Below are 20,504 nucleotides of genomic sequence, written 5' to 3' on the forward strand. Positions count from 1 at the left end.
AGAACTTGCGGCAGCTGGCATTGTGTTTCATCGACTCCCCTAGGGTTTCTGAAATATTTGGGCACTTATAGGGCGAAGAGGTGGTGCGGGAGGCCACCGATGTGGGCACAACCCACCAGGGCGCGCCTGGGCCCCCAGATGCGCCCAGGTGGGTTGTGCCCCCCTCGGGGCACCCCTCTGGTATTTCTTTGGCCCAAGTTATATTTTCTGGTCCATAAAAGTTCTCCAAAAAGTTTTGTTGCGTTTGGACTCCATTTGGTACTGATATTCTGCAAAGTAAAAAACAAGCAAAAAAACAGCAACTAGCACTGGGCACTATGTCAATAGGTTAGTCCCCAAAAATGATACAAAGTTGCTATAAAATGATTGTAAAACATTCAAGATAATATAATAACATGGAACAATAAAAAATTATTGATATGTTAGAGACGTATCAGTATTCAGTACTTTACTCTTAGTAAATATGATTCTGCATCGTGTGATGTAGGGGCATGGAAAACCTCCTTTTCAAAAGAATAATGAGAAAACTGGTGGTGGGCGGTGTAGTTTTCTTTGCTTAGCTATTGGAAACGAAGATGTCGAGCTAGTTCAACAAAATATGAGCTATGGTCTATGCGCATTGAGCTCAACTTGTTTTTGAAGAACCCTACATGCAAAAGTATATATGAGCCTCTCTTAAAAGATAACACATTAAACCTCACCTCGGCTTAAAATCCAATCCATGTCCATATGGCTTGTAAAGTGTGAGCCTTGCTAAGTTTTTTTCGAAAAAAGGAGAGTCTAAATTTCCTACATCATCTAGAGCATGTTGTTCATCCCACACCCTTAAAAATAATTTCATCAATTCTTTTTTCCAGGTTATATTTTCTATCTGAGTTGTTTTGGAGCTCGAGCCTATATGCTCCTACATGGAAGTAGAAAAATAAAAGTATTCACAATATTCTAAATATTCCTCACAATGAACACGAGCTTGTTTCCTAACTGTATGCATTTTTTGTCGAGAAAATACATGTGTGGCGGCCTTTGCCAAAGAACAGAAACAAAAATGATTACTCTAAAAAGCTTTTTAGCATTGAATTTTGCTATTTTTTTCAAACCACCACTTGTGTCTTTTCTTCAAGAAAATTTGCAAGCGGTTGAAACACACAAATTTTAAAAATTAATACTATTTTTTGATTTCACTAATAGGAGGGAGCATATAAGCGTGATCTCACAATTGAATTTGTCTCTCTTTCTTTACTTTTCATTGTTGGTCTCTCTTTATCGATCGTCTACCTTGGTTATTCCTCTAGACTCAGTTCTTCAATTAGAATTTGTTTTAGAAAAATATCTCCTTACCTCTTGGCTTGTAGTGTTTGGACTCAGATTCTAAAATGGCAAAGTATCACTTAGCACAACACCGGCTTTACATTCACACTGCACATGCTAAAAATTTCTTTTAAACAAAGCGTTTACATAATAAGTTGGGATCCAACCAAGGGGTTTGCCTAAAAACAAGCATTGTAGAATACATTCAACCAAGGGGTTCACCTCAAAATTGATCAAAGAATGCACATATAGAGCCAGAATTTTACGAAGACTACAGTGAAATATGTGCTACATGAGCCATGAGGAGAGATATAACCCAGGCTGGGCGTACATTCACTAAAATTCATATAGAAAACCTTTCACGCCCCGGGAAGGAGCCTAAGATATGTCTCTACCGTTGCATACATCAAAGTTTCTAGAGGAACCAATGAAAATCATACTGCATTTATTCACACCTAAATAAACACCACGCCATTCTTGCTCCCTAGTGGATAGTAAATTGACACCTGCCCAACTATTGTTATGTCATATCCACCTACTAACCCATTCATACCTAAGGGACACACCCATGATTAACACGGTCATCAGATGGAGATTTGCATAATTGGTGTACTGCTCTAGCCAACTCCTTAGTAAGCAACAAAAATCAGGGCTTGGCCTATAAAAAACAATATTCTCATTCATCATAGGAATGCCAAGACCTCTAGCATTGCAGACAGAGGATAAAGTTGACAAAAGTAGATGAGTAAACTGATTTATCACCCTCTCTTCCATGGATCATCACCACACCACCATCCAAAACAACCGCTCTAAAAACTCCAAGCACATCAAGCCTTTTCATTTAAGACCAAGCCAATTTCACACAAATACATCCAGCCACCTTCTACGCGAGCATTCATAACAAAGTATATCTTGCAAAACTTTGAAGCTCCATGCCAAATAGCTACTGCACTTTGCTTTATGCACCATCACCATTATTGGTGTGCCATTTCACACAAATTCTTTCAAATTAAATTTGGGAAACGGAGGCTAAATTTATGAAAGAAACACAACATAATGGTCAACATTCACGGATGGATGAGGAGTTGAGGTGCCCAACAATCACTTGGGTATGCCCTACACTAGAGACACTCATGGCATTTATGAAAATTTTCTTTACACCTATGACAAATATGATATTCATGAACACTGAGCCTAGTGTGGTTGGTAGATGGGTGTTGAGACCAACCAACCCACTCACCTTCAAGGCTTTGAACCTGCAAGGACTCTAAATAGAAAACTATGGTATGCAATTAATGGTAGAGCTAGCATTGTCTAGAGCATATGAAGTTATGAACCACATTTTATGTTCATGAATGATCTAGAGAAGCCCAGGGAGAGGTAGGGTAAATTCTTGTATGTGATAATGTATGTAAATAAAGTTCACATGTTTTCTCAATGATAATCTTAGATATATTATTCTTATGTGTTTAGTTACCATAAGATTATGTATGTCAACAGATTCGATTCATGTTTCTTTATTGTGTTCCTAAATTATGATTTCCGCGAAGTCTCGCATCCTAATGTGCACATTTATAGTACAAAAGTTTTAGGGAGTGAGTTACATTTGCACTACATTTCATTCCAAGGTACAAATCATAATCAATTATGGTAAATAAATACTAACCAAGTCGACTCTTAACAAATATGTACATGGAAACCCTAATAACAAGATCATCGTGGCTGGATATCAGTTATTGAGGCATATTTGATCGACTTTTGAGAAACCAATGGTTCACTCCTTAACATGGCTGATGGCGCTAATAATGGGACGTTTCTCACCGGCTTAGATGGCGCGGGCAGGCTAATTTGTTCACTAACAAGCATTAGCAGGACATTTGACATGGTTGGTCGAATATCGGGGTCATCTTGCACACAGAGGAGGCTGATTTGGAAGCAGCGCCATGCCTCGTCCCTTGAGTAGGATTGCCCAATTGCACTGTCAATGAATTCATTTGCCCGATCGTCAATCCAGAACTTCCATGCCTGCCAAAAAGGAAGTTCATTTGACGAGATGAAGCATTTTAGCAGATTATTCTACGGTCCTATAGTAGATTTTTTAATTTACACACATCTTGGATGAGGGATTGTTGGTGCTCCTCAAGGTACGATATGCCATTTCGTTTTCCACTCAAGATCTCTAGTAGGAGGACTCCAAAGCCGAAAACGTCTGATTTCGCTGAGAAGACACTATCCATCACAAATTCCGGTGCCATGTACCCACTGCATTAATAATTCAACTTGGGGTGAGTAGCATATACATATAGCATTTCATGGTTGTAACCTACCAATAGTAGCTTGTGATTGCTAATTACTAGGTTCCGACGACGCGTCCCGTGTTGACACCATTGCATTCGTCCTTGAAGATCCTAGCCAAGCCGAAGTCAGAGATCTTGGGGTTCATCTTGTTGTCGAGTAGAACATTACTTGGCTTGAGGTCTCGGTGGATGACCTTGAGCAGTGAGTTCTCATGGAGGTAGAGTAACCCACGGGCAATACCAATGATGATGTTGTGCCTGCTATTCCAGTCTAGCGCGGTGCTCTTGCTGGTGTCTACCAATTTCAATACCACATGGACATCACAGGTGATGAATTAGCTCATCAAGGACACAATTAAAAAATTAAAATGATGTTATTGTTGATTAATATTATTTTAGTGGGAATTCCATATATCCTCTTTTATGTGTGCATGATTAACAAATGCCTAATTAAGAAATTTGACATGACTATACTTTAGTTAAAGATCATCAACAAAAGTGTATCCTACTTAGACATCTTCTCCATGCTGGAAGAGTGAAAGAGGTAGCTCATTCATTATGACAAGCATGGCCTCCGTCTCTTCTACTTCCTCATTCCATACCTCCGCATTCTTCCTTCTAAATCACCTTCCCAAGCCACCACATCTCTGTGACGCCTGGATAATTAGGCTACAGTAATCCCGCGTTAACGATGCCACGTCACCTCAGTTACTGTTGCTAATCTCGCGTTAGTTCGAAACCGATTTAAATTCAAATCTAGAATCAAGAAAAACAATAAAAGTTTTCAAATATTAAAACTAAAGTGTTCAAACTGTAGAAAATAAATCATAGATAATTATTATGGTGAAACCACATTTTAATAAATTATTTAAATGCACTAAAATAAATAAAACAACAGCTTGAACAATTAAATAAATGCCTTTTGTTAATTATAAAATATTAAACTATTTTATTTGGGGTTTAAACATTTGTAGCCATGTGTAATTAGTAAAACTAATTTAGGTACTAATAATGTATTTTACAAAACTAAAATATATTGATGAATGTAATAAAACAGAAAAGAAATAAATAAATAAAAAGGAAACAAACAAAAACTAAAAAAAAGGGCAAGCCCCCCCTTTCCCTGGGCCGTTCGGCCCAACTGGGCATCCAAGCCACCGGCCGGCCTAGCTAGCCACCAAACCCTTTTTTCTGTTCACAGAGGGGGGATCGTGGCAGAGATCCCCCGGCTGTGGCCGGGGCATGTCGCCGTGGCGGCCATCCTCGCCTCCCCGACGACTACAAGCGCCCCCAGACGCCCGTGTCCCCTGGATCGAACCCTAGCTCCATTCCCCTCCCTTCCTCGCGCCGCCATCGACCTCCCCGCCCCCGCCAGGCCGAACCAGCACCGCCATGGCCTTAACCGTTCTCGCGCTCACCGAGCTCCCGGGCACATGAGAATTTGTCCCCGCGATTCATCGCCGTCCACTGCTTCGACTACGTCCAAGGATCGAGCTGGAACGCGCCAAGTCAAGCGGATCGACGCCTTCTTCCACCTCCAGCCATCACAGCGCCACCGTCGATCCCGGCACCCTCTGCTGCTCCCGTCCCTCGTCGAGCCTTTCTTGTGCTCCCCGGTGAGCTCCCGCTCGAAATCCCTCTACCTAGTTCTCGAATCCGTGTTTGTAGCCGCCGTTCCCATCGCGGCCGAAGCTCGTTGCCGCCGGCCATGTCGTCACAAAGCTTATTGTTGCTGTCGCTCGCACCCGAGCTTGGTCTTGAGCTCCTGGAGCTCCCACGAGGCCAACGCACTCCCGTTCTTGCCGCACCCTGGCTGCGCTCGTCGCGAGCTCCTGACCGCCCCGTCCGTGTCCGCCATCGCCAGCTCGCGCCATCTGCGCGCGCGACGTCGCGCCCATCACTCCCGGCCGTGCACGGCGCTGCTCGCCGCCCCGCGTGCGCCCTTGCGCCTGCTCGGTGAGCACCACCCCGTTCCCTCCTTTTCCCTCGTCACCGTAGCCGCCTGCTGTGCACCACTGCTCGCCAGCCGCTGCCGACGCAGCCTGCGTCTCCTGCCCGGTGCCACTCCGGCACCCTCTGCCTCGCCCGACCGCCCCGCTCTGACGCCCCCTTGCCGCGCTACTCCGGCTATCGCCGTGGCCGGTGGCCCCCTTGGTGGCCTCGGGCCTCCAAGCGGGCACACGGTACGCCCGTGCCTGTAACCGCACGGTCGGGTGCCCGTTAAGGCCCCTAGGGCCATTGACATGTGGGGCCCAGCCCCTAGAACATTTTAAAAAAAGAGAATTAGAAGTAAAAAACAAATCTAAAATAAATAAATAAATTATTAATTAATTAATTAGTGAATTAATTAAGTTAATTAATTCTTCTAACTAAACTAATTGAATCTAGTTAACCAAATCTTTTAGTTAAGCTAATTAACTCTGATTATTTAAACTGTGTCAATGACAGCGGGACCTAGCTATCAGTTTGACTAGTCAACAGTCAGAATTGACCGCTGACGTGATGATGACATCATAAATGCTTTTTGATTAAATTAACTCTGCTAATTCTAAAAATCGTTTAAAACTTTAAAAATTAATATAAAATAAACCATAACTCAGATTGAAAAACTTTGTACATGAAAGTTGCTCAAAACAACGAGACGAATCTGGATACGCAGCCTGTTTGTTCGCCACACATCCCTAGCATAGCAAACACACAACTTTCCCACTCCGGTTCATCTGTCCGAAAACGCGAAACACCGGGGATACTTCCCGGATGTTTCCCCCCTTCGCCGGTATCACCCCCTACTGCGTTAGGGCACACTTGGCACCGCTACTTGTTTTGTCATGCATCGATATGCATCTGTTTGCATTGTATTAATTGTTTCTTCCCCCTCTTCTCTCTGATAGACTATGAGACTGACGCTGCTGCTGGTACCCCGATCGACTACGGTGTTGACGACCCCTCCTTGCCAGAGCAACTAGGCAAGCCCCCTCCCTTGATCACCAAATATCGCCTAATCTTCTCTATACTGCTTGCATTAGAGTAGTGTAGCATGATACTGTTCGGTTATTCCTATTCTGTTGCATAGCTTGTCATTGTTGCTACACTCATTGATACCTTACCCGCAATCCTAAATGCTTAGTATAGGAAGCTAGTTTATCATCATTGGCCCTACATTCTTGTCAGTCTGCCTTGCTATACTATCAGGCCGTGATCACTCGGGAGGTGATCACGGGTATGTACTATTCATACATATACTATACATATGGTGACTAAAGTCGGGCCAGCTTGTTGAGTACCCGCAAGTGATTCCGATGTGGGGGCTGGAAGGACAGGTGGCTCCATCCCAGTAGAGGTGGGCCTGGGTTCCCGATGGCCCCCGACTGTTACTTTGTAGCGAAGCGACAGGGCAGGTTGAGACCACCTAGGCGAGAGGTGGGCCTGGCCCTAGTCGGCGTTCACGGTTGCTTCATAATAACACGCTTAACGAGATCTTGGTATTTGATCTGAGTCTGGCCACTGGCCTATATGCACTAACCAACTACGCGGGAAAGATATGGGCACTCGACGTCATGGTATCAGCCGAAGCCTTCTAGACGTAAGCGACTAAGCGGCGCGCGCCGGATTGGAACATAAGCCTGCTCTTGTATTAAGGGGGCTAGTTCTGCTTTCGGCCGCCCACGCAACGTGCAGATGTGCAATGGGCGATGGGCCCAGACCCCTGCTCCATAGGAGTTAGAGCGGCATGCTGACCTCGCTGTTAGGCCTAGGTGGGGCTGCGACATGTTGATCTTCCGAGGCCGGGCATGACCCAGGAAATTGTGTCCGGCCAAATGGGATCGAGCGTGTTTGGTTATGTGGTGCACCCCTGCAGGCAAGTTTATCTATTTGAATAGCCATGTCCCTTGGTAAAAGGACGACCCGGAGTTGTACCTTGACCTTATGACAACTAGAACCGGAAACTTAATAAAACACACCCAGACAAGTTCCACAGACAACCTGGTGATCGCTTTTCCACAGGGCGACGAGGAGAGGATCGCTGGGTAGGATTATGCTATGCGATGCTACTTGGAGGACTTTAGTCTACTCTCTTCTACATGTTGCAAGACGGAGGCTGCCAGAAGCGTAGTCTTCGACATGATTGGTTATCCCCCTCTTATTCTGGCATTCTGCAGTTCAGTCCACTGATATGGCCCTTTACACATATACCCATGCATATGTAGTGTAGCTCCTTGCTTGCGAGTACTTTGGATGAGTAGTCACGGTTGCTTCCCCCTTTTCCCCCTTTCCCTTCTACCTGGTTGCCGCAACCAGATGCCGGAGCCCAGGAGCCAGACGCCACCGTCGACGACGACTCTTACTACATTGGAGGTGCCTACTACTATGTGCAGGCCGCTGACGACGACCAGGAGTAGTTTAGGAGGATCCCAAGCAGGAGGCCTGCGCCTCTTTCGATCTGTATCCCAATTTGTGCTAGCCTTCTTAAGGCAAACTTATTTAACTTATGTCTGTACTCAGATATTGTTGGTTCCGCTGACTTGTCTATGATCGAGCACTTGTATTCGAGCCCTCGAGGCCCCTGGCTTGTATTATAATGCTTGTATGACTTATTTTACTTTTAGAGTTGTGTTGTGACATCTTCCCGTGAGTCCCCAATCTTGATCGTACACATTTGCGTGCATGATTAGTGTACGATTGAATCGGGGGCGTCACAAGTTGGTATCAGAGCCGACTACCTGTAGGAATCCCCTTCCAAACTCCTTGGACGAAGTTGAGTCTAGTCATTGCAAAACTTTTACTAACATGGCTGTGTGCCTTAGGGGCCCACGTCGCCATTGGGTGGTATTATGATCTTTTATTCCTCGTCTATACTCTGGGTTTCTAATCTCTCTTCTATTCGGGTTAAATGATTTTGCTAAAAACAAAACTAACTTTAGGTTCTCGAAAATACTTTCTCCCGGAGAGCCCCTCACTTCAGATGATCGCCTGCTGCACCAGTAGATTCCGAAGACACTCTCTGATGCTCTCAAGACTTTGTGCCCACCGCTTCTGCTATTCCCGACCACAGATAAATCCCTATGGATAATTACTTACGCTTGTCGTTCATACCTTAGTTCCCAATTGCCCTTGTTATTACTTGATACCCTGAAAAATTCTCTGATATTCCGAGGATCCTTTGAGCCTACTGCTTTGCAGCTCTTTTCCGCATTAACACCCACACAAAAATTCCCCGCACTTACCGGGGATCCGCCCATCCCTAGTTGATCTGGTGTTTCACAAAATTCTTCGAAATACTATCCGATCTTTCGAGGATCCTCTGCAGCCTATGGCTCTTGAAATTTTTGTCTGCCTGCATTATGGCTAATTCCAAATGCCTAGCAATATCCATTGACGTTCTTTGCCTTTATCATCTTGGGTCCCTTGATTCAATATGTTGCGAATGTTCGCAATCCTCAATCAGATCCTAGAATTCATCCTTCCGGCTCAGACGTCATTTTATAGATGAGCTGGATCTCGACCAATCGAATTGCCATTGATTGTACCCCTAAAACCTACTCAACTTATCCACCCTTAATCAAAGTGTTTGCCTCTGATGCCTTGATTTGGAAATCACATTTCTTTTGCTTCTGAGCTTTGAATTTGTCGGTTGTTTCTATAATCTGATCTCCTTGCATTCCTTCTTCCTCTAATTCAGTACATATGCTCACATCAGATCCCTTGAGGACCATCAGAACCTTTGTTGGGTTTTATCCGACAATGTCCTTCCTATTCAATCACTTTGGAAGTTCTTTCCCTGATACATAATGCCATTGGTAAATCCTATTCTCGGATTTGGCCAACCATGCTCTGTTTTCGAGCTGGTGATAATTACTCTTGAAGCTTGTGGTATATGTTTCTAAGATGCCCCGATGGGTTGAACCTATGCCTTCCTTAATCTATGTGAACCCGAAAATTTTCCAAGGTTCTTACTCCTCTAGTAATTCACTAGGTAGATCTTCGCACTCAAATCATTTCTAGTAGAGCAGTGAATGAAAGGTCATGCATTGGAGAAGTGGGAGTCGACCTTGAACTTTGTGTTCATGCCCATGGACACGATGTAGATCTTATCATTAAAGCTTTCTTAAATTAATTATTGCCTTGGTATAAGTTCATCTTATATCTGGGATTTGGCCTTTTGCAATCGTGGTTCCGACTATGTTCTCCTTTAAATGCCATTTCTCGTGCAAGATTAAGCACTTGTCTCGGTAGAACAAATACCCTAGTCCAACCTCTACTTTGATCTGTCTTCGAGCATTACCCCCCTGGTATCTCGAGATTATCATGGAACTGCATAACTTCTTATGAGTTCTTCATCAAGTACTACATTTTCATTGATTCCAATTTTTCACGGGCTCTGAGTTATTAAACACTCAAAGACACCGATAACTGACTCGAGTCCGCATCGCGATTAAGCTACTCTTGGTAACCTTCACTACTTAAGAATTTGAACTCAATCATGTCATTCCTAGCCTGTTTGGCTATATCCTTGTCGTTCCGATTTTAACTGTGCTACCTGGTCCTTCTTTCCGGAGCACAATTTTCGACGATGAGCTAACCTTACGCCGATCTTCCTCATACAATTTCGCCTTAAAAAAGCAAGCTTGATTTCGAGTTTGTGTCGTATCTGTGGCTCCAATAATCTTTTGTTGCATCAGTCCTTTTGCTTGATGCATTCGCTGTTCAATTGCTTCTTCGTGGATCCTCTTGACAACAAATTGTTGTGATCATCATCGACATTTTGACTCCTTCCAGGATATCAATGGAATTCTTGATGATAAGTGCCATCCTCGTTCCTTGGTAATTTGAGTTACCATCAACAACATCCTTACCTTCCTTTCATCACAAACTTGTTCATGTTATGGATGCAACTTGCTATCCAACTCGTATTATGATCTACCTTGAAGAATTACTGCCTTTTTGTCAAGGATGTTGTGAGAATTTCACCACCTCTTGAGAATTCTTGATATAAGTGATACTTCACCCTCACCATTCTTTCTTGGTCCTCGTGTCGATTCCAACCGGGGTACCAACAAGTGAACGGTGCTGTTTGGATTCCGCACTTCTAGCAACCCTATTGCTTTGAAGTTAATGGTCGGCCGTTCATTCTTAGACTATTGATTATTGAATCATTATTCAAACATTGGTCGTGCTACCTAGTCCAGATTTTCAGGTGCACTTTTCAACCAATGTTTAATTGTGTATGTTTTCTTCGAGCATACATCATTATATCATTTGATCTGAGAAATGTTATCTCCTTGTTCACCTAATTTTGGTAATCCACCTTTTGGAAATCTTGATGAATTGTCGCTGAGTCCATCAGCCACCTCCTCATCCTCTCCTTGGTTTATTGATGAACTCTTGTTTCGGGACTCGCTTCTATGGTTCATTTCCCGAGAATCTTACAATGTCATTTCGTCGACTTGTGTCGCACCTTTTCTTCTTGGACATCCTGAGTCTGAGGTATCCTTTCACCAATCAGATCTGAATCTCAGTCAGATATGATGGTTGGAACATAATTCCAAGAGTTATAACGTTGCTCTTTATATGACCCGGTAAGGTGATGTCATGCCTAGCACACCTGGCCGGAGGACCTACTGTTATAGTTTCCTTTTTGGCAAGGTTAGTCATTCTTCCGTGAGGAAATTGTAAGACTTATTATATAAGTTGTTCCTGATGGGTCCTTTTTGTTTCCAAAGTCTGATCTTCACCTGTTGACCATGTCAATGCTATCTCGAAGCATGTCTATGGCACTTCGATTTTCAACAGGAACATTTGAAGCCCAATGCTAAATGTTTCCTGCTCAATTATCCAAACACCATTGTATGGGTAATGTCATGAAAATTCTCCCCCCTACCTAAAGAGTTTCTACATTATATCCTGACATGGATATCATGCTCTGCTTGTCCTTGGGAAGGATATAACCTTGAAATATGTGTTTAAACACATTTTCCATTCCATTGTTCTATTTGATGTGATAATCATATTTCCCTTTCATTGTTTGGTTTAACCTTTCTTGTGATCTATATGATCTAAGCAACAATATTCCCCTGCTTATGTAAACACCTCGGTGTACAAATCTGTCAGTAAGACCCTGTTACTATTGTTGATGACATTCTGGTAACCACCGATGGACGAGATCTTTTCCTATTGGTCCACCTCGTTTCAACGAGCAGGAAAATGGTTCTCTTCGTCCCTCGCCCTTGGTACCGACGTTGTTGCTAACATATAACTGACAGGCTACCCTCTGACATGCCTTACTTGCATGACCGCACAAGACATCACCGCCTTCCTACTTTTAACCCACATGGTGGGCCCATAACCCACAGTTCCACAGGATCGAAACCTGACTCTCCTATACACCCCCTGTTCTTAAGGTTGTTCCTCGCACTTGGCCTCGTATGTGATTCACGAGCCACCTTCCGAGAGATCATCGAGGATGATCATCAATTCACCTATTGCTCTGAACCCCTTCCACGCCCTGTTTCAGGCATCAAACGATTGCCTGCCCGCTCGAAACTTCACATGATACCTCCTTACTTTGCTCTTGATATTTTCTTAAGTTTAAATTCGAGAGTTACTTCCACCATCTTCCTCGATGTTATCAACCAGATAGTCGACCTTGCAGAGGCCCGTTCTCCCGGAATGCCCATCCCTTATTCTTGCCGTAAGTACGATGAAGATCCCGAAGAAAGGATGTGTACTACATCATGATGACCTGAAGCAGAGAAATGAAGACATCAACATAATGGATCAACTGCTTCGAGAAGAGCAACCAAGATTCAGAACGCTCGTTAGAATTTCTTAACCAAATCCCTTCCCCCTCACTTCCCCTCTTAAATCTCGGGACGAGATTTCTTGTAGTGGAGGAGATTTGTGACGCCTGAATAATTAGGCTACAGTAATCCCGCGTTAACGATGCCACATCACCTCGGTTACTGTTGCTAATCTCGCGTTATTTCGAAACCGATTTAAATTCAAATCTAGAATCAAGAAAAACAATAAAAGTTTTCAAATATTAAAACTAAAGTGTTCAAAATGTAGAAAATATATCATAGATGATTATTGTGGTGAAACCACATTTTAATAAATTATTTAAATGCACTAAAATAAATAAAACAACAGCTTGAACAATTAAATAAATGCCTTTTGTTAATTATAAAATATTAAACTATTTTATTTGGGGTTTAAACATTTGTAGCCATGTGTAATTAGTAAAACTAATTTAGGTACTAATAATGTATTTTACAAAACTAAAATAAATTGATGAATGTAATAAAATAGAAAAGAAATAAATAAATAAAAAGGAAACAAACAAAAACTAAAAAAAGGGCAAGCCCCCCTTCCCCTGGGCCGTTCGGCCCAACTGGGCATCCAAGCATCGGCCGGCCCAGCTAGCCACCATCCCCTTTCTCTTGTTCACAGAGGGGGGATCGTGGCAGAGATCCCCCGGCTGTGGCCGGGGCATGTCGCCGTGGCGGCCATCCTCGCCTCCCCGATGGCTACAAGAGCCCCCAGACGCCCTTGTCCCCTAGATCGAACCCTAGCTCCATTCCCCTCCCTTACTCGCGCCGCCATCGACCTCCCCGCCCCCGCCAGGCCGAACCAGTACCGCCATGGCCTTAACCGTTCTCGCGCTCACCGAGCTCCCGGGCACATGAGAATTTGTCCCTGCGATTCATCGCCATCCACTGCTTCGACTACGTCCAAGGATCAAGCTGGAACGCGCCAAGTCAAGCGGATCGACGCCTTCTTCCACCTCCAGCCATCGCAGCGCCACCGTCGATTCCGGCACCCTCTGCTGCTCCCGTCCCTCGCCGAGCCTGTCTTGTGCTCCCCGGTGAGCTCCTGCTCGAAATCCCTCTACCTAGTTCTCGAATCCGTGTTCGTATCCGCCGTTCCCGTCGCGGCCGAAGCTCGTTGCCGCCGGCCATGTCGTCACAAAGCTTACTGTTGCTGTCGCTCGCACCCGAGCTTGGTCTCGAGCTCCTGGAGCTCCCACGAGGCCAACACACTCCCGTTCCTGCCGCACCCTGGTTGCGCTCGTCGCGAGCTCCCGACCGCCCCGTCCATGTCCGCCATCGCCAGCTCGTGCCATCTGCGCGCGCGATGTCGCGCCCATCACTCCCCGCCGTGCCCGGCGCTGCTCGCCGCCCCGTATGCGCCCTTCCGCCTGCTCGGTGAGCACCACCCCGTTCCCCCTTTTTCCCTCGTCACCGTAGCTGCCTACTGTGCGCCACTGCTCGCCAGCCGCTGCCGACGCAGCCTGCGTCCCCTGCCCGGCGCCACTCTGGCACCCTCTGCCTCGCCCGACCGCCCCGCTCTGACGCCCCCTTGCCGCGCTACTCTGGCTATCGCCGTGGCCGGTGGCCCCCTTGGTGGCCTCGGGCCTCCAAGCGGGCGCACATTACGCCCGTGCCTGTAACCGCACGGCCGGGTGCCCGTTAAGGCCCCTAGGGCCATTGACATGTGGGGCCCAGCCCCTGGAGCATTTAAAAAAAAGAGAATTATAAGTAAAAAAACAAATCTAAAATAAATAAATAAATTATTAATTAATTAATTAGTGAATTAATTAAGTTAATTAATTCTACTAACTAAACTAATTGAATCTAGTTAACCAAATCCTTTAGTTAAGCTAATTAACTCTGATTATTTAAACTGTGTCAATGACAGCGGGACCTAGCTGTCAGTTTGACTAGTCAACAGTCAAAATTGACCGCTGACGTGATGATGGCATCATAAATGCTTTTTGATTAAATTAACTCTGCTAGTTCTAAAAATCATTTAAAACTTTGAAAATTAATATAAAATAAACCATAACTCAGATGGAAAAACTTTGTACATGAAAGTTGCTCAAAACAATGAGACGAATCTGGATACGCTGCCTGTTTATCCACCACACATCCCTAGAATAGCAAACACGCAACTTTCCCCCTCCGGTTCATCTGTCCGAAAACGCGAATCACCGGGGATACTTCCCGGATGTTTCCCCCCTTCGCCGGTATCACCCCCTACTGCGTTAGGGCACACCTGGCACCGCTACTTGTTTTGTCATGCATCGATATGCATCTGTTTGCATTGTATTCATTGTTTCTTCCCCTTCTTTCCGGTAGACTACGAGACTGACGCTGCTGCTGGTACCCCGATCGACTACGGTGTTGACGACCCCTCCTTGCCAGAGCAACCAGGCAAGCCCCCTTGATCACCAAATATCGCCTAATCTTCTCTATACTGCTTGCATTAGAGTAGTGTAGCATGATACTGTTCGATTATTCCTATTCTGTTGCATAGCCTGTCATTGTTGCATTAGAGTAGTGTACCCGCAAGTGATTCCGATGTGAGGGCTGGAAGGACAGGTGGCTCCATCCCGGTAGAGGTGGGCCTGGGTTCCCGACGGCCCCTGACTGTTACTTTGTGGCGAAGCGACAGGGCAGGTTGAGACCACCTAGGCGAGAGGTGGGCCTGTCCCTGGTCGGCGTTCGCGGTTGCTTCATAATAACACGCTTAACGAGATCTTGGTATTTGATCTGAGTCTGGCCACTGGCCTATACGCACTAACCAACTACGCGGGAAAGATATGGGCACTCGACGTCGTGGTATCAGCCGAAGCCTTCTAGACGTCAGTGACTGAGCGGCGGGCGCCGGATTGGAACGTAAGCCTGCTCTTGTATTAAGGGGGCTAGTTCTGCTTTCGGCCGCCCACGCAACATGCAGGTGTGCAATGGGCGATGGGCCCAGACCCCTGCGCCATAGGAGTTAGACCGGCGTGCTGACCTCTTTGTTAGGCCTAGGTGGGGCTGCGACGTGTTGATCTTTCGAGGCCGGGCATGACCCAGGAAAGTATGTCTGTCCAAATGGGATCGAGCGTGTTGGGTTATGTGGTGCACCCCTGCAGGGAAGTTTATCTATTCGAATAGCCGTGTCCCTCGGTAAAAGGACGACCCAGAGTTGTACCTTGACCTTATGACAAATAGAACCGGATACTTAATAAAACACACCCAGACAAGTTCCATAGACAACCCGGTGATCGCTTTTCCACAGGGCGACGAGGGGAGGATCGCCGGGTAGGATTATGCTATGCGATGCTTCTTGGAGGACTTCAGTCTACTCTCTTCTACATGTTGCAAGACGGAGGCTGCCAGAAGCGTAGTCTTCGATAGGATTAGTTATCCCCCTCTTATTCTGGCATTCCGCAGTGCAGTCCACTGATATGACCCTTTACACATATACCCATGCATATGTAGTGTAGCTCCTTGCTTGCGAGTACTTTGGATGAGTACTCACGGTTGCTTTTCTCCCCCTTTTTCCCCTTTCCCTTCTACCTGGTTGCCGCAACCAGATCCTGGAGCCCAGGAGCCAGACGCCACCGTCGACGACGGCTCTTACTACATTGGAGGTGCCTACTACTACGTGCAGGCCGCTGACGACGACCAGGAGTAGTTTAGGAGGGTCCCAGGCAGGAGGCCTGCGCCTCTTTCGATCTGTATCCCAGTTTGTGCTAGCCTTCTTAAGGCAAACTTGTTTAACTTATGTCTGTACTCAGATATTGTTGCTTCCGCTGACTTGTCTATGATCGAGCACTTGTATTTGAGCCCTCGAGGCCCCTGGCTTGTATTATAATGCTTGTATGACTTATTTTACTTTTAGAGTTGTGTTGTGATATCTTCCCGTGAGTTCCTGATCTTGATCGTACACATTTGCGTGCATGATTAGTGTACGATTGAATCGGGGGCGTCACAGTCTCTCTCTCTCTCTCTTCCTCTCTCTCTCTCTCTTCCTCTCTCTCTCACCCATCTAGTCTTCGCCAACTCAGCCTCTCAACAACAATTTCTTTGGCCCATCCTACTGACCTTTGAGATAAAGGTGATCCTTATCTCAAGTTCTCAACATGACCTCCTGCCATGTCTATTTTCTACCTAGAAGAATGGACATCTTTCCTACATCTAGTCGCCACTCACCACTCGATCTTCATACACTATAGGTTGTGTGCATCACAAATGCAGAGGCCAAGGGTTTTATCGTCCTTTAAAAAAACTATAGACAAGGCACTCCATCTAGGTTTGGTGCTTACGCATGCAGTTGTGTAGTCTGTCCACCCAGATTCAATTCCTAGAATTGTTCCATTATGCACGGGTCCACCCTACCGCCATTAATTTCCACTAGTAAAAGGGCCCGTGGTTGCAACGGGAGAAAAGAAATACCACACGCTCTTATAAAAAATGGTCTATAATATAAGTATCTGTAGCTACGGCCCAAACAAAAAAGGTCTTTACCAACAAAAGAGCAAGTTCAAGATTGCACATGTCTTCTATTTAAACACGGCTTGCATGTGATTTAATACATACAAAAAATGGGCAAGTAATCTTCAATTTCGTCTCCAATCCTGATTTTGCTGAGATGTTCATCCACAATCTGGATTAGTACCGGTATGAAAGAAAGACGGATAGTGCACTGTTGATTAAGATTGCACCCTGGATAGTATTTTTTAATGGTTAACAGGTAAAATAACATTATATTCAGAATCTATATATTTTTTAATCAAATTCCATATATAACATGTTAAATTTGGAGTCACGGTTTAGAAGATATGAGTATTTAAAAAAACGTTTGATATGTACTGCAGGTTTAATGTTAGAAACATCAAGGGGTTTTCTATAAAATGGTATGACGGACTAAGAATACCTATTTCTTTTATTAGTAGGTATAGATGAGGACCGGGTTTGATGTGTGGCGATGGAATGTGTGCACTATTGCACCCACCAAAATACAAATCCAGGCACTCATATTTAAAATGTTATGTGCATCTCTGATTTAGACACCGAGAAAAGTGAAATTGTCAAAAATTGAAGGAACTGGCTGGTCGGGGTTCATCCTAAATTTAAGGCGCATTTTCAAGTGGGAGTGTGTGTCGTACTATGGGTAATTTAGAATTTCCACCATGATTGGGTTTTTAACATAACAACGCTTCTAATTTTTTTACAACTTATCTTGCAAGCTACAAGCTGAATCCATAAGTGGTGCTATGCAACGTGCAGAGGCTCCTATGACATCCGGGTGCAGCCTTTGAAAAACGGTATCACGGAAACAGTCAGCTAGTTTGGATGAGGATTTTGCAATAGGTTATCGGCCGAATTTGTTGGACCTTCATCTCTCATGTGTTTTTATCGGATGACTGTTACTACTATATTTCAACAAAAAATTATTGTGTATTTCTTCCTCCGTTCCTAAATATTTGTCTTTTTAGAAATTTCAAATGGACTACCCCATGCGGATGTATATAGACATATTTTAAAGTGTAGATTCACTCATTTTGCTTTGTATGTAGTCACTTGTCGAAATCTCCAGAAAAACAAATATTTAGGAACGGAGGGAGTACATCCCAAGATGAAGTTATCCCTCTTTTGCAATAAATAAATAAATAAATAAATAAATAAGCAAGACACTCCACAACCCCTACCCATATGGCCATATCCTCTACATCCTATCGATTGCAACCCTAGCTTGCTTTGCAGCTTCCACGCAGCAAATGATGTGTACTCCCCTCCATCCTATAATATAATACTCTCTCTGTCCTGTAATAAAAGAGCATTTTTGACACTACACTAGTATAAAAAGATGTTTCTTTTATATTATGGAACGAAGGGAGTAGCGTTTTTCATACTAGTGTATTTATGCAATTCCATTAAGAAGGAGGCTTGATGGGAAAGCAAGGGACAGAGAGGAAAGTGCGAGAGATGGATTAGCGTCGAGACGTGCGAAGAGTGAAACATCAGCGGCGGTTGATGTTCTGGTGCGCTGGTCTTATGAGGGCTTAACACGACGACTCTGGTGCACTGGTCCTGTGTGGCCTTTAGCACGACGATTTTCCGATTGTCTACTACAAAAAATTGTGTCCGACTTCGGCGAGGAAGGGGCTATGACGGCGGCGCGCCTTCGGCTCGCTTCAGTGTTTGTAGTCGTCGCAGGTGGTCTACGGATCAAGATGTAATTTTTATAATTTTTAGTGTTCATTGTACTGTCATGATTGAAAATAATAGATCGAAGGTTTTCTCGAAAAAAGTGAAACATTTGCATGGCAGCATGGCCACACGTCGGAGGTGACGTGGCATCTAGGTGGCCACTGACGCAACCACGTCGCTCCTGACACATGCGTCACGGCTATCAAAATACTGACAGCGCCTAAATTGAATTGAATGTCCGGTGAGATGGAGGTGTGACGCACCAAAGAGGAAGGCGTCGAGGCTGCCGTTGGGCAAGTACTCGTAGACAAGCAGCTTCTCGTCCTGCTCGGCACACCAGCCCAGCAGCCGCACCAGGTTGCGGTGCTGCAGCTTGGCGATCAGCTCCACCTCGTTCCGGAACTCCGCCGCGCCCTGCAGCGAACGCATCGACAGCCGCTTCACGGCGATCTCTGCGCCGCACGCCATCACGCCCTTCGATCCCGCAGAAGTTCGGATCAGCAGAGGAACGCCGATGAGGAAGGCAAAGATATTCATAATATATTACTAATCAAAAGTAGTGGAGTGCTTGATCTTACTCTGTATACCGGGCCGAAGCCGCTCTCGCCGAGCTTGTTGGCCCTGGCGAAGTTGCTGGTCGCGGCGTCGATGGAGGCCAGGTCCATGAGCGGCAGCTCCGAGATCGACCTCGACAGCGGCATCATGTTCTCGTTCTGCGTTCTCCTGACGGCTGAAGCGAATTCCTCGGGTCAGCACAAGCTTGGCTTCGCTCTAACTAACAATGGACACGCCCGTTCAGGGAAGTGCTGGGTCGATCACGTACCGTTGCGCTTCCGCCAGCGCCAGCAGTAGACGCAGTAGAGGAGCGTGCAGAAGATGACCACCACCAGCACGGACACCATAATCTTCACCGAGTTCGGGCTTGAGCCATGCGCCACAGCTGCAACAACCAACAACACGACAGTAAGACAGCAACAGTTCAGTCTTCGGCTCTTCGTCGTTCGTCAGCTAGTAGCACGTACTCATATTCAGGTGAAACACGAGCAGAGTGTTTGTCAACTCACCTGCCTCGTCTCCCGCCGGCGGCGCGGACGCTGACGTGCCCAGCAGCCGGCGGTGGCTCACGAGTCGGTGCGGTGGCCTCACCATGTACGACTTCTCCGGCGGAACGTCCGAGCTAGCTAGCTTTCTGAATGGATGGAGCAAGTGTCGGCTTGTGATTACTGATGGGCGCAAATGGAAGGATGGGGAGGAGGTCAACGACGTTAGTGTGTAATATGGGAAGCAGGGTGGGTTCGCTGCTTAGCCGAATGTGTTCACCCGCCGGCGCCGGATGTATGCCATTTCTTTTGTCCTTTAGGCACGGGCAGTTGATCGATACATTTGACAGCTGAGTCCCTGTGCTCATTTTTTTTCTACAAAGAGAATATATTAATATCACGAATATATCAATTGTACCCAACCTTTGCAACAAAACATTGCTGTAAAGACATTACGAATGCACACAACCAAACAACAATAGGAAAAAGAAGAAGAAAGAAAGATCCCAATGATCAATTCCTTGCAGCTGCAGCATAAAGTACCCCTGCTTTGCGAGCTTTGTATCATGTACAAAGAATTCTTTCGACCCCCGCCGCAATATGATATGCAAGACTTCATTGTCTGAAATTATACGAAAAATGGTATATTCTTAGTTAGGTCTGCTTACTCTATGGAGTGGGATCATCAGTTTGGTAGCAAACTAAAACACTCTAACGGGATGGGGCGAATCACAGTTAACCCTATTTGGAGTAAGATATGAAAACTAGACTGTCCAGCAAAAGTAAAAAAAATTCTTATGGCGTACGCTACATGGTACAATCCCGTGTAGGGTTACGTTAGCTAATAGATATATGAAGGTTTCACCCACATGCCCAAC

At 45.3% G+C, this 20,504-nt stretch overlaps 1 pseudogene; it reads right to left on the reverse strand.

The window, feature by feature from the left end:
* Positions 1-2,842: 2,842 nt before the first annotated feature.
* LOC123161403 (cysteine-rich receptor-like protein kinase 10) lies at positions 2,843-19,845 on the reverse strand (annotated as a pseudogene).
* Positions 19,846-20,504: the final 659 nt, after the last annotated feature.

Source organism: Triticum aestivum, chromosome 7B (genome assembly GCF_018294505.1).
Source record: "Triticum aestivum cultivar Chinese Spring chromosome 7B, IWGSC CS RefSeq v2.1, whole genome shotgun sequence".
Lineage (NCBI taxonomy): Eukaryota > Viridiplantae > Streptophyta > Magnoliopsida > Poales > Poaceae > Triticum > Triticum aestivum.